At 46.6% G+C, this 14318-nt stretch overlaps 1 pseudogene; it reads right to left on the reverse strand.

Moving 5' to 3' along the window:
- Positions 1 to 484: 484 nt before the first annotated feature.
- LOC144765654 (28S ribosomal RNA) lies at positions 485 to 1220 on the reverse strand (annotated as a pseudogene).
- Between the last annotated feature and the right edge of the window lie 13098 nt (positions 1221 to 14318).

Genomic DNA, 14318 nt, shown 5'->3' on the forward strand with positions numbered 1-14318 from the left:
TTTCTGGTTATGGGCTGAAACATGTCGACCGATTTACATAACGCCACAGGGTAATCTTATTACTCGGCGTGTTTTTAACTCTTGACACAAGGAATGTGGTTTGAATATTTTACAACGCCCTTGTAGTCATTTTTATCTCACTATTGTCACTTAAGCACTGCACTTCAGTAAACATCACTTCATGTTGAATATCACGGCTAGTTTCCTGACATCCATTTCCATATCGACACTATATGGTCGGTTGTGTTTTGGAGTGATCAGTAACATCCCACATGACGCAATCTCCACCATAATGGGTGGTCTGATGGGATTCATCTAGTCAGTGACTCTCAGCATCATTTGTTCATGCATGCATCCATCTTTTGCACCTTCGCAAGTACAGCTACACACTCTTTCCAGACCTGGTCAGCTCTGTTGTGTGTTGTCTACGCACAGACCCCCAAGAGTGGCTGGCTATACCAGGCAAACGGAGGCTCCATGGCACTGCGGTATCGTTAGGGTTTAGGGGGGATTCTGACTTAGAGGCATTCAGTCATAATCCCACAGATGGTAGCTTCGCCCCATTGCCTCCTCAGCCAAGCACATATACCAAACATACACCAAATGTTACTATTGCAACAACACATCATCAGTAGGGTAAAACTAACCTGTCTCATGACGGTCTAAACCCAGCTCACATTCCCTATTAGTGGGTGAACAATCCAACGTTTGGTGAATTCTGCTTCACAATGATAGGAAGAGCCGACATCGAAGGATCAAAAAGCGACGTCTCTATGAACGCTTGGCCGCCACAAGCCAGTTATCCTTGTGGTAACTTTTCTGACACCTGCTTGAAACCCAAAAAGTCAGTAGGATCGTGAGGCACCGCTTTCACGGTCTGTATTCATACTTAAGATCGAGATCAAGCGAGCTTTTGCCCTTCTGCTCCGCAGGAGGTTTCTGTCCTCCCTGAGCACGCCGTAGGACACCTGCGTTATCATTTGACAGGTGTACCTCCCCAGTCAAACTCCCCACCTGCCACTGTCCCCGGAGCGGGTCACGCCAGGAGCGAGAGCCCCACGGGGCTTGGGCCCTGCCTCACCGGGTATGTGAAAAAACAATAAGAGTAGTGGTATTTCACCAGCTGCCCGAGGGCCTTCCCTTATCCTACACCTCTCGTGTCTCTTCACAGTGCCAGACTAGAGTCAAGCTCAACAGAACTTCTTTCCCCGCTGATTCTGCCAAGCCTGTTCCCTTGGGTGTGGTTGCACTAGATAGTAGGTAGGGACTGTCGGAATCTCGTTCGTCTATTCTTACACGTCACTAAGTAGATGATGAGGCATTTAGCTAATCTGTACCACCTCGCGGTGGCTCATTCTGGGTTATTATGCTGCCCATCAGCGTCAATTTGGTTTTGCTTCCAACAATACAATGTTCTTTCGCTCCGGAGTACAGCCACAAATGCTGCCCTCACTGGAACTGGGATCACGTATAGGCCAGAGATAGTACACCCTGCAGTACTATTCCAACAATTTTAAGATTGTCCACGAATAATCCTGAGAAATTAAAATATGATTAGCATGACATCAATAATCAATGTGTGATAATTATGTGTATGCGATTATTTGAGACCTATTCATCATTCAAGACATTTCAATAAGTATGATGTACACACTATATCTACATTGTTATAAGCACACATATATAAAACAAAAATACACATCTACAAATTGCACATCTAATTAGAAAAAGCAAATCTAGAAAAATTCACATCTATAAAATTTACATCTATACTAACTCTTGTGTCAACTATAAACCTATGTGTTAAAACATTATGCTTTATAAGGGTGACATGTATGCTGTAAGAAGGTGTACATCTCAGTATAAGCTTGATACTCAATTGTCCATGAATACTTGGCACATTTTAAGAGTGTCCATTAAAGTAGTCAGGCAAACATTTTTCTTGAATCGAAATGCCATTTGCAGACCTAAATCAGCCAGAACAACATCATTACATTAAGGCCAAATACCACGACATCCAACAATAAAGCCATGAAATTTAACAGTGTTGCATTTTGTGAGATCTTTGATTTGCTGTGACAGATCCTGATAGTATTTCACTTTACTCTCAAACGCTAATTCAAGTGAATTCTGAGAATTTTCATAACGAATTGAAACATCAATCACTACAGCTGTACCATTTTTGGTAAACACTACATCTGGTTTTCATAGTTCTCCTTGATTATTCTTAACATGTGGTTCCCTATATGCCATCCAACCACACCTTTTAGCTCTATCAATGAGCAATTCCAGAATTTTGTTATGTCTTTTTATCCTAATGTCCTTAGTTTTAGGACATGCGCCTGAAATATGAGAAATTGTTTCACAAACATCATTACAATAACTACATGTAGCAAATGCACGATTTCTTCCCCTAGTGATGGTTTCTCTGGTATATAAAACATTTGCTCTTAACATCAGCGCAGCTATGTATTGGTTTTCTTTCATTTTGTTATGCCTGCTGATCCAGAAGTTTGAGGTTGGATTACTTGCTATGTATTTTATACCATCACCTTGGACAGGGAGATTTGCCTATTTCTCAAACTCTTCTTTTCTCCAATCGTATGTTGCTAACAAATTCAAATCATAGATCAGAAAGCTACTGTCTAAAATGTTGAGTTTGTGTGTTTTCATGATGTTATAAATGTTTCCATTCAAATCTTCTCCTGCATACATGAATGAACGCTATGTACAGGTCTGCAGCTGCTCTGAGATACAATAAACTATTGACTTTATTGAGACCAATTTGTGTACATAGTTTTGGTATACTTAGGCCTCCAAATGATCTTTTCGAATATAGGAGACCATCACATGTGTATGCAGGAAGGTGTAGAAACTGTTTGACATACTTTTTTATTGTTTGCTCCAGAACATTTAAAGTTTTTGCTTCTGTTCCTGTCATTTCCAATTTGAATAATAGTTTGGGTACCCAGTACTGGCACACATTTCCATTTTCTGCGTGGGCTTAAGTGGTATATTATCAAGTTTTTGAGCCCAATTGACAAGAACCTCATTAATTTTGTTGTTGCTTGTATGACCAGTGTATGGATCAAAGTTCAATCCGAGGTATCTCTCACTTTCTCCTGGATGAATATTTTCAATATTTTCTTTTTCAAATTGCCATGGTTTACAGTTGTTAACCAGGATTTTATCTTTATGGTGACTGATATAAAATCCATGTGTCTTTTTCACATTAAGTTTTAATCCTGTAGTTTTACTGAACTTTTCAATGATTTGCAGATTTGTGCTCATTCCTTCCCAGGTACTGCTGAGTACTGTGATGTCATCGGCAAAGGCGAGAGCGGTGATTTGCTCAATAAGACCATCTGATCCAAATGTGAAGCCCTTGCCATTTTTCTGAAGATCACAGATCAGAGGATCCATGGCAATGTTAAATAGTAGTGGGGATAAAGAGTCACCTTGTTTGCCCCCAGATTTCATTGTTATTTCAGGAGTTACTTCGTTGTTCTTTCCCTTGAAAGATGTTGTTGAGAACAGTGTATAACTCTTTTATTATGTCTCTGATGTATGATGGAACTCTTTGCCTTGCGAGACTCTGTATAATGTGACCATGGCTGACAGAGTCGAAGGCTTCGATCTATCAATGAACACAACTGCTAAAGAGTGACTGTTTTTTCGTGCCCCTTTTATGATATTTGGCAGGAGAGTCAGATTCTCGAGACAACCTCTCACCTTCATGAAGCCTTTTTGTCTCGTATTCAATTCAACAAAAAATGAGTCTTTTAGTTAATATTTTTGTGAATAACTTCATGAAAGCAGTACCGATGGTAATTGGATGCCAGTTACTGATTTGTTTAAGTTCATTAATCGGTACATTCTTGGGTATCAAAATTGATCGGTTCTTTTTGATAATTTCTGGTACTCTTCTCATCATCAACCAAGACGATAGAATTCCGGGCAGCAGTCTTGGTTGTTTGCTGTGTACTTTATACAAGTCATTCAGACCAATCTTATTGGGCCCCACTGCTTTCTTTAAATTGGAGTTCTCATAGGCATGAGTTATTTTGAGCAGTGTTATTTCTTTACATAGATTTCTAATTTCATAATCCTCTGGTATACGATCAATCGGCATAAAAATAGGATTTTTCTTCTTTTCTTTCTCAATTATGTTTTTGTAATATTGAAAGATTTCATCAGCACTGATCTGGCAAGTGGCATCTTCTGCCCCATCAGTGATAATCCTGGCAATTTTCCTTTTGTCTTTTTGAAACTTTGCCTGGTATTCTTTATAGCTGCCCTTTGCTTTGGCATAATTTTTCTTGTGTGTCCGATTAAGCCTTCCGTTTTTCTTGTCTTTTTTTGTTATCTTGTTCTCTACTGAGGCATTCTGGTGCTCATCTTGAGCAGAGTTCATAGGCTTATTATTGAGTTCTCTTGCTGGTTCATTTGTTGGTACACTTGCTGGTGTAGGACTTATATCAGTGGTGTTTTCTGCAATATAAGTCACTACCTCATCCATCAGATCCATAGCAGCATCGTGTTGCTCTACGTTTTGGGTATACTTCTCGATTTCTGTCATTCTGTCTTCCAGCTCATCAAAGTTCTTGATTTTTTGTGCACTTTTGTGATTGATAAAGTCTTTGCACTTTTCTGTTGTTACTTCCATTGTAACCTCTGGTTCATCGCAAGAGTCATTTTCAGAAACATTTGTTGCTTGCAGTACATCTTTTGCGGATTTTTTGCTTTTATCCCTTCTATCTCTTCTTTTTTCTGCAATTTGTTTTCTGTTTTTATTGTCAAAATGTGGAACCACCAGCGCATTAATATTCCTCTTATTTTCATATACTTTTTCCAATACTGCTAGTAGCAGTTTTTCTTCCTGTGACCATAATTTTGACGGTTGCTGCTTGATAGAGCTGCTAGTCTAGCCTCATTTTGTGCTCTTGGCTGCGCATGCCGAGCATGTTGAGGAACACCAATTTTTGTTCCAAATCTGAGGTCACAGAAGCTGCACAGGAATGGCAGCTCTCCTTTTTGAGGTCTTCCTTTACATTTGGCATAATGGCATACAATATTGTAGTATTCTGCTTCTTTGTCACATTTTGAACAGCACGTTTTAAGATAGAAGCCGTTGTGCTTGTTGGAGACATGTTTTCTCAGTTCTTTAAAAGTTCCCATTATGTCTCCACATAAGTCACATTTATATTTTTCATTTGGGTACTTCCAATAAGTGACTTTTTTTGTGTAGTCACTTTTCTTTGTTACTACATCTTCGCTGACCTCGTACACATCGGGTAGATTTTCAAAGTTTGCTGTACCAATGTCATTCTTGGCTGAGGAGGTCACAAACTCGATGGATTTGCTGAGGTCTATTGTTGTGTCTTCTTCTGCTACGGAGGGTGAACTAGGTCCTATATCGTGATCTGAATCGTTGTTGCTTGTTGCATTGTTTGAAGCGGGTGCTGGTTTGTCAAATTCGGTGAGGAAGTTAATGATTTCTGGGAAAGACAGCACCTCCTTAAGCCATCTTAACAGGGTTTTTATTCTGCAGAAACTACCCCATCTGGAATTGGGTTAGTTTGCTTTGCCATTTCTCACTATCACGCTTGCTGCCATGATAGAACCTTGTTTGGCCTGTCTCTATATGCTTCTCTACGCAGAGTCTAGCACTACAGAGACAGTTACCGGCGGGACCACTGGGAGGTAAAGGCCACTACAACCGAGAATAGGTTAAGAGAGTCATAGTTACTCCCATCGTTTACCCGCGCTTCATTGAATTTCTTTAATTTGACATTCAGAGCACTGGGCAGAAATCACATTGCGTCAACACCTGCCTCGGGCCTTTGCAATGCTTTGTTTTAATTAAACAGTCGGATTCCCCTGGTGCACACCAGTTCTAAGTCAGCTGTTAGACGTCGGCCGAGGCAGAACGCCCGGGGAGAGGCGACCACCGCAGCTGGGGCAATCCACAGGAAGGGCCCGGCTCGCGTCCAGTGTCGCCGGCGCCCCGGATGAAGGCGCCTCATCCAGCCGTGGCACGCGCACAGCCCCGATTTGTGTCCCAGCCCGACCGACCCAGCCCTTAGAGCCAATCCTTATCTCGAAGTTACGGATCTGACTTGCCGACTTTCCTTACCTACATTGTTCCAAGGCTGTTCACCTTGGAGACGTGCTGCGGATATGGGTATGGCCCGGCACGAGATTTACACCATCTCCCCGGATTTTCAAGGACCAGCAAGAGCTCACCGGACGCCGCCGGAACCGCAACGCTTTCCAAGGCTTGGGCCCCTGTCTGGAGGCGAACCCATTCCAGGGCGCCCTTCCCTTCACAAAGAAAAGAGACCTCTCCCCCGGGAGCTCTCCCACCGGCTTCTCCGGGATCGTGTGCGTTACCGTACTGGACGCCGCAAGGGCGCCTGTCTCTGCCACTCCGGGTTCGGGGATCTGAACCCGACTCCCTTTCGATCAGCCGAGGGCAACGGAGGCCATCGCCGTCTCTTAGGACCGACTAACCCATATTTAACTGCTGTTCACATGGAACCCTTCTCCACTTCGGCCTCCCAAGTTCTCGTTTGAATATTTGCTACTACCACCAAGATCTGCACCTGCGGCAGCTCCACCCGGGCCCTTACCCCGGGCTTCTGTGCGCATTGCAGTAGCCCTCCTACTCATCACGGCTTAGCCCCCACGGCTCTCAGCGCCGGCTGCGTATGGGCCCGACGCTCCAGTGCCATCCATTTTCAGGGCTAGTTGATTAGGCAGGTGAGTTGGTACACACTCCTTAGCGGATTCCGACTTCCATGGCCACCGTCTTGCTGTCTATATCAACCAACACGTTTTCTGGGGTCTGATGAACATCGGGCGCATTAACCCGATGTTCGGTTCATCCCGCAGCACCAGTTCTGCTTAGCAAAAGTGACCCACTAGGCACTCGCATTCCATGCACGGCTCCACACCAGCGAGCTGGGCTTCTTACCATTTAAAGTTTGAGAATAGGTTGAGGGGCGCTAGAGGGCGCACTACAGAATGGCCGCCTGAGGGTGAGGCTCCTGGAGCCTGGAAGATAATCCGTCATTTATCCTCATAAACCGACATCGGAATCGGCTGAAACTGCGTGACATAATAGCTTGCATCTATCCCTACCCTCGGTGCAATTTGCATGACAATCGGCCTGCGGAAACTGTTGCTACGGAGCCCTGAACTTCACCCAGGATTGGAGCTGGAAGTTCGAGGGAGGCCGCCGGCGGGGACCGAGTCCAGGAAACACCGCGGCTGCACACGTGGAGTGCAGGCCGCAGGGCCGGAAGACGGAAGGAAGAACAGCGCGGACACCAGACTGAGCATACAGATGACCGGCACTGCCGAGTGGACCTGCTCAAGATAGTGTCTGCACCACAGAGAGACGCAGTGGACGCTAAACAACGGATTCCTTACCTGATCCAAGGTGAGATAAGCCCGGAGCGGCGCTCGCGGCCGCGATTGCATCGTGGCCACCCTTGTACCTGGCTGAGGCAGCGGACGGCCACCCACGAACTGGGAGCGGAGACTGCCTCGCTGTGCTGCGGAGGTGTGTCACGGAGGCTTACGGGAGTTGTGGTGAGGCACATATGGCGCTGGCTGGCTATTGGGGCAGACAGTAAAGCTAACGGAGGAGGCCATACCTGAAGGGTGTGGTGCACGCGGCGGGAAGACGCCTGTCGGCTATACTGAACTGAAAAACGTTTGGGCTGGTGTCCAATCACTGGTGGTGTCTAGCGAGGCGTGCTGCATAAACTGGACCATGCTTGGGAAGCACAGGAGCGGTGACTTTGGACTGGCTTGATCCCATTGGATGACAGAGGGGATTATATCGTTGAGCCCAGGTACCTTGCAATATAGCTGCTGGCTGTGTTAACTAGAACCACTAAAGTGCTTGGAAGGGGTCACACTTTGAGCTTACCACTGCGCCTATACAGACTGCCTATAGGGTGTGGTGCGGATACCTGATTTCATCACAATTTTGAGCACTCACTGCTTTCCGGATCGGAGACCACTGAAGTGACTGTACATTGCAATTTGGTGGAAACAAACAGCGCTGGTTGAAACTGCAGGAACTGCACATTGGAAGATCACGATGATTACTGAAGCACAGCGCTGCGCAAGGTAGTGTTTGGATCAGAGCGTCCGCTCTCACGACCCGCCCTTGATCTTGCCCTGGGATCATGCAACTAGTGTGCTGCGACTACTTGCCCCTGTGCCATACGAAGGGTTGGAGGAGCTGTGTGAAGGCTGATATCGGAAACTGAGTAGGAGTTGCTGAGATTGCGTTGATCCCGGAGCTGCGCAGCCATGGGACGACCGGATTCTCGCCAACCAAAACTTACATTTGACGCTGCGAAAAAATGTCCGAACCCCAGTCAGGACGCTGCGCCGACACGTGGAGCTGACCAGGCGACAGGTGGACTGTCCACTGCTGAGACGAACAACCAACAGCTCCTGCAAGAAATTAGGCAAGGCTTTGCCACAGTTGTAGACAAGGTGGACAAAATGTCGTCTCGAATGAACGCCATAGTACACAAAATGGACCAGCATGAGGAACGGATTGTGGAGACGGAACGGCGTATTTCCGAAAATGATGACATCACGGCGGGGCATACGGCACAACTAACACGAATGGAAAACCTACCGCGGGTCATAGCAGCAAAAAATGAGGATTTGGAGGCCCGCAGTAGGCGCAATAATATACGCATTACGGGGGTTCCAGAATCCACCAATACTGGGCGTATGGAAGACTATGTTGAAAAACTGCTTTTGTCCGCTATTGGTTCTGACGCCTTCTCCACTCAATTTATTGTCGAGCGGGCCCACCGATCCCATGGACCTGTGCCTAAACCTGGGACTCCTCCCAGACCCATCATCACACGATTACTCAATTATAGGGATCGGGATGTGGCACTGCGAGCGGCCCATACCAAACATACCCTAACTTATGATGGAGTGACTTTTTCCATATATCCGGATTTCACCCCGATGGTTCAAGAAGAGAGGCGCAAATTCATCGCGGTGAAGAAAAAGCTTAGAGCTGCGCAGATAGACTACGCCTTGCTATACCCGGCCCGGCTTAGGGTGACTCACCAAGGGAAACAACGATTCTTCACAAACCCACAACAGGCGAAAGATTACTTGCGATCACTTAAGACGGCGCGGCGCGGCCCGACGGGTCGTGATCCAGCAGAGCGGGCCCGCTCGCCAGAGACTGATGAAGAATCTTGAGGACCCTCCGAATGGACGGGGAATGTCCCCCTAGCGGTTTTTTGCTGCTGACTGGACGAGGTCGACTATGATACCGAGGGCTGGGAACATTAGATATCCATTCAGCCTTCAGATTCCGGTAGTTCCAGTGGTAATGTATTCCAGGCCCCACTCCCCCTCCCCGACACAGCCCGGAGGTACACCAGATCGTGGGGCTAGGGGAGGGGTGGTGGTAGTGTGGCCAACTAGACATGTGCCCCAACGGGTGTTCCCCCTGGTTACGTATTGTTATTGTCTGGATGGCGACACTGTTGTGGATGGGTATGCGGGGAGTGGGGGTGAAGTGTACTGGCAAGTTGGGGTTGCTTCAGTGGGAGGAGGGTGGGGGGGAGAGGGAGAGCCTGCAGGGATGCTTTTTTTCAAGGACATGTGTTATCTGTTTATCGATGGATGAGAATGCCTTGAGAATCTCTGTTCTCTTTGACGTTGTTGGGGTGTTGATGGGGGTGGGGGACGGGGGGGTGGGTTACACACACTGGCAAGTTGGGGACGCTTCAGTGGGAGGGGGTGGCACTCCAGGGGATGCAAGGGGGTGAGGTGACGGTTGAACATAATGGTCAGGGCACTGTGCGGGCACAACATGAGACGACAAAGAACGGTGGTGATGGTGGGATTGTTCAATGTTTGATACCTTTGCTGATGTGGGGATTCACCCGTAATAATAGACTTTTCCGGTGATACTAGAAATAAGCTGTTGACGATACTATCATGGAATTTTAGGGGCCTTAACAATCTCAGAAAATGTAGACATATATTGTCTTATTTAGATAGACACGGGCACAGCTGGTGTTGTTACAGGAGACACACATTTCCCCACAGACTACTCCCTCCTTTGCAAATCGATGGGCAGGGGGCAGATACTTCTCTTTATACTCCTCATACGCTCGAGGAGCTGCAATACTAGTTAAGCGAGGTGTCCCATTCCTGCTTCAGAGTGAGATAAATGATGCTGCAGGGCGATATGTAATAATCTGGGGTAGACTGGGAGAGTCCACGGTTACAGTAGTGAATTGTTATGCTCCCAATATAGATGCACCTGAATTTTTTGTACTGCTGTGGGGCAAAATACTGGGGATAGGGTCTACGCATGTAGTTTGGGGAGGAGATTTTAACGTGGCATTGTTCCCGAACGTGGATAGAGCGGATGGAGTTGCACAATATCACCCTAAAGCTAGAGAGGTACTGCAGGGCATAATGGAAGACGGCCTACTGGTCGATAGCTGGAGACACCTACATCCTCAGGCTCTTGAGGGCACACATTTCACATCTCATACGGGGACATGGGCACGGTTAGACTACTGTCTACAAACACCTCACTTGGCGGGCACTGTGACTGCTGCACAGCACCTGGCTCGCACTTTTTCTGATCACTGCCCCGTGCTAGTCACCTTGTCGGTTCCGGGCCTAGACTGCCCTAGACCGCCTTGGCGCTTACAGCCCACTGCGCTCCTAGACACAGTATTTCGGGAAGAGCTGCGGGAGGACATTACTGATTTTTTTCCACGAAATCAGGGATCAGTTGAGAGTGTTGAGAACATATGGGAGGCCTTTAAGGTCACTGTGCGTGGCTGGTGTATTGCAAAAGGATTCAGGGTCTTGCGGGACATTCAGCGTACGATCCGTAGATTAGAGGATGAGCTGAGAGATTTAGAATATCGCATGCAGCGAGGAGACTGTCAGGAAGCGCAAGCAGAGTTCAGAAGTAAACTAACGGAATGTGAGAATGAAGCAGAGCGCGAAACGAGATTCCGTAGTAAATACTGGAATGCTAGGCGGTATGGGGAGGGAGAAAGGCCTGGGAAGACACTAGCCACCATTATACGGAATGCCCGAGGTACCAATACTATCCTAGAGATCGTTGATTGCAACGGTGACACACGGAGGGATAATGTTCAGATAAGAGAGGCCTTTACTAGCCACTATGCAGCTCTTTATACCTCCCAAGCCACGGATAATACAGACTTTGATGCATTTCTGGGTGATGTGGCCCTCTGTTGGCTGAGTGATGTGGACAGAAAACTTCTGAACGCCCCTCTGGAAATTGATTAAAAAAAGATGCAATTATGTCCCTAAAAAATGGGAAAGCACCTGGATTAGATGGTATTCCGGCGGAATTTTACAAATGTTACATAGACATAATGGCTCCAGTACTACACGAAGTTTTTGAGGAGTCCCTAGAAGTGGGTATCCTGCCTCGATCTATGCGCGAGGTGGTCATTACTTCCCTCCTGAGGCCCGGTAAGGAACCCTCTGTGTGTGATTCCTACAGACCGCTGTCACTTATCAACTGTGACGCGAAGATATTGGCTAAGGTCCTAGCCACCAGGCTATCGCTGCTCATGACTCAAATAGTACTACCGGACCAATTGGGATTCGTCCCCTCAAGAGCTACGAGTCATAATCTTAGAACTCTATTCTCCCTTATCCATACAGTGGCACCAGAAGTCCTGCTGGCTGCCGTGTTTTTGGATGCTTCCAAAGCCTTCGATTCTGTAGAGTGGGGCTACCTATTCACGGTGCTACAAAAAATGGGCTTTCCTCCTGTCTTTATGGCTTGGGTGAAACTACTGTACACTGCACCCACTGCGCGAATACTTATAAACGGGCACCTGTCACCTGCGATCTCACTCACAAGGGGCACTCGTCACGGATGCCCACTATCCCCTCTTTTGTTTGCCATTGCCATAGAACCATTGGCATGTAGGATTAGACAAATGCATAAGGATAGTGCTTGCCGTTGTTTTCAAAGACAAATATCCGTGTCACTATACGCAGATGATGTCACACTCTACGTCAAGGACCCACAAACCAAACGGAATGCGATACTACGAGAATTCCTAGTCTTTGGCAGAATATTAGGGGTCAATATAAACTGTTGTAAATCTCAATTTATGCCATTGACACCTGCTGTAACCAAGTTCCCGATGGATTATCCGATTGAATGGTGTGATGCTGATTTGAAATATCTGGGGGTGCAGATCTCGAGAGATAGGGAGGAAACTTTGCGCATGAACTATGGCACAGCTGTTACGAAACTAACGGACACCATTACACGCTGGATTGCGCTGCCCTTGTCCATGGCTGGACGAATTTTATTGATCAAAATGGTAGTGCTCCCACGTTTCCTCTATTTTTTCCTGAACATCCCCTATTATCCAGGGAATTTCTTTTTCAAAACTCTAAGATCAGAGCTTATCAGATTGGTATGGGGAGGGCGACAGCCTAGACTTAATTGGAGTATAATGGTGCAGCCATATGCTAAGGGAGGGTTTGATATCCCCGATTTTGAGGCTTACTACCTCAGTGCCCATGCACATTTTCTGTTCCACTGGCTGCGACCCACTACCTACATGCCACAACTAGCTGCAGAGGACTGGATAGCACACCCTATACCCCTAACTGGAATCGTTCATGGGCCGACTGACGTCCTTGATACGCCACCTACGACGGTTTCCAGCACGATAGATGCATGGTACAGAATAATCCGCAGATTGCAACTCCCCCTGTTGTACGCACCGCGTATGCCTCTGACGTATCACCCACAACTGGTATTGTTACAAGAGACTGGTTTCCAACTCATGTGCAGACGTCTACAGAAGTCCACATGGGGTGACGTGTTTCACAATGGGATATTCTGCACTAGGGAGCAATTCTTTGGAGATAATGACCCCCCTCCCCTGGAGGTTTTTTATTACTTGAGGCTTCGAGAAGGGATGAAAAGCCTTTTATCTGAGTATCCTAATGAACCTGAGGTCGTTCCTCCGTTGGCCACAATACTTAACAGCGCCGACGGCACGCACCTTGTATCTAATATATATGGAAGTCTTCTAACACACACCTTGGAGATTGGTGGAGGGGCGCGTAGCCACTGGGAACAAGACATTGGGGAAGCCATCCCTGATGAGACCTGGGGGTATTGTTGCGAATTGACAGGACGAATAACATCCAGTTGCAGGTTTAAAATCATCCACTATAGATTTCTACATCGCATCTACTATACCCCTGCACGGAAATACCGGTTTCGCTTGTCAGAATCTGACCGATGTGAGAGATGTAGGCAACCTGGGGCCGACTTTTTTCACTTAGCTTGGCTTTGCCCACAGGTTGCGGTATATTGGGAACAGGTACACGGTGCACTGGAGAGCATGTAATCAATGGAACTGACTAGGGATCCAGTGGTTTTTTTACTAGGACACAGACCGCACATACCCAGAACATACAGGAAATTTCTTGATACTGCTCTTCTGTTGGCTAAACGGAGACTAGCGTGCCGATGGGGAAGGGGCAGAGCCCTGAAATTCAAGGAATGGCTTCAAGATATGTTATACAGTCAGGAGCAATACAGTTTATATGCTGAAACACAGCCAATCAAATCTAGACCAGCAGATATCTGGGGACCACTACAGTCCTACACATTACAAACGGAGGCAGACGATGTGAGAGGGGAGGACCAACTGGATGCTAACACCCAGGAGAGGCGGAGGGGAGGGGAAGGAATGTAACCCTCTTAAATGTTATTGCTGTGTACTATAGGTACTTGAGATAATGGGGCCGTATGTTATATCACGGGGATAGGCTCTGAGTTTAAATGATCACGTACAATGCTTATTCTGATGACCCATAACTGCTATTGTTGATTAACACACTGGTAAATTGTCACCACATCGCATGATCCATATGTATGGGATAGTCCCTTCCTTCACTGCCCTACTGTCTTGGTTGAATGATTGTATGTTGTTAAAGTACAGTGCCTTATTGACCCCCTAATGACTATTGACTATGTATGAGAAAATGTTATAAATAAAGGTTTAAAATAAATAAATAAAGTTTGAGAATAGGTTGAGATCGTTTCGGCCCCAAGACCTCTAATCATTCGCTTTACCAGATAAAACTCCGAGTGCCAGCTATCCTGAGGGAAACTTCGAAGGGAACCAGCTACTAGATGGTTCGATTAGTCTTTCACCCCTATACCCAGGTCGGACAACCGATTTGCACGTCAGGATCGCTACAGACCTCCACCAGAGTTT

This window comes from Lissotriton helveticus, chromosome 6 (assembly GCF_964261635.1).
Source record: "Lissotriton helveticus chromosome 6, aLisHel1.1, whole genome shotgun sequence".
Taxonomy (NCBI): domain Eukaryota; kingdom Metazoa; phylum Chordata; class Amphibia; order Caudata; family Salamandridae; genus Lissotriton; species Lissotriton helveticus.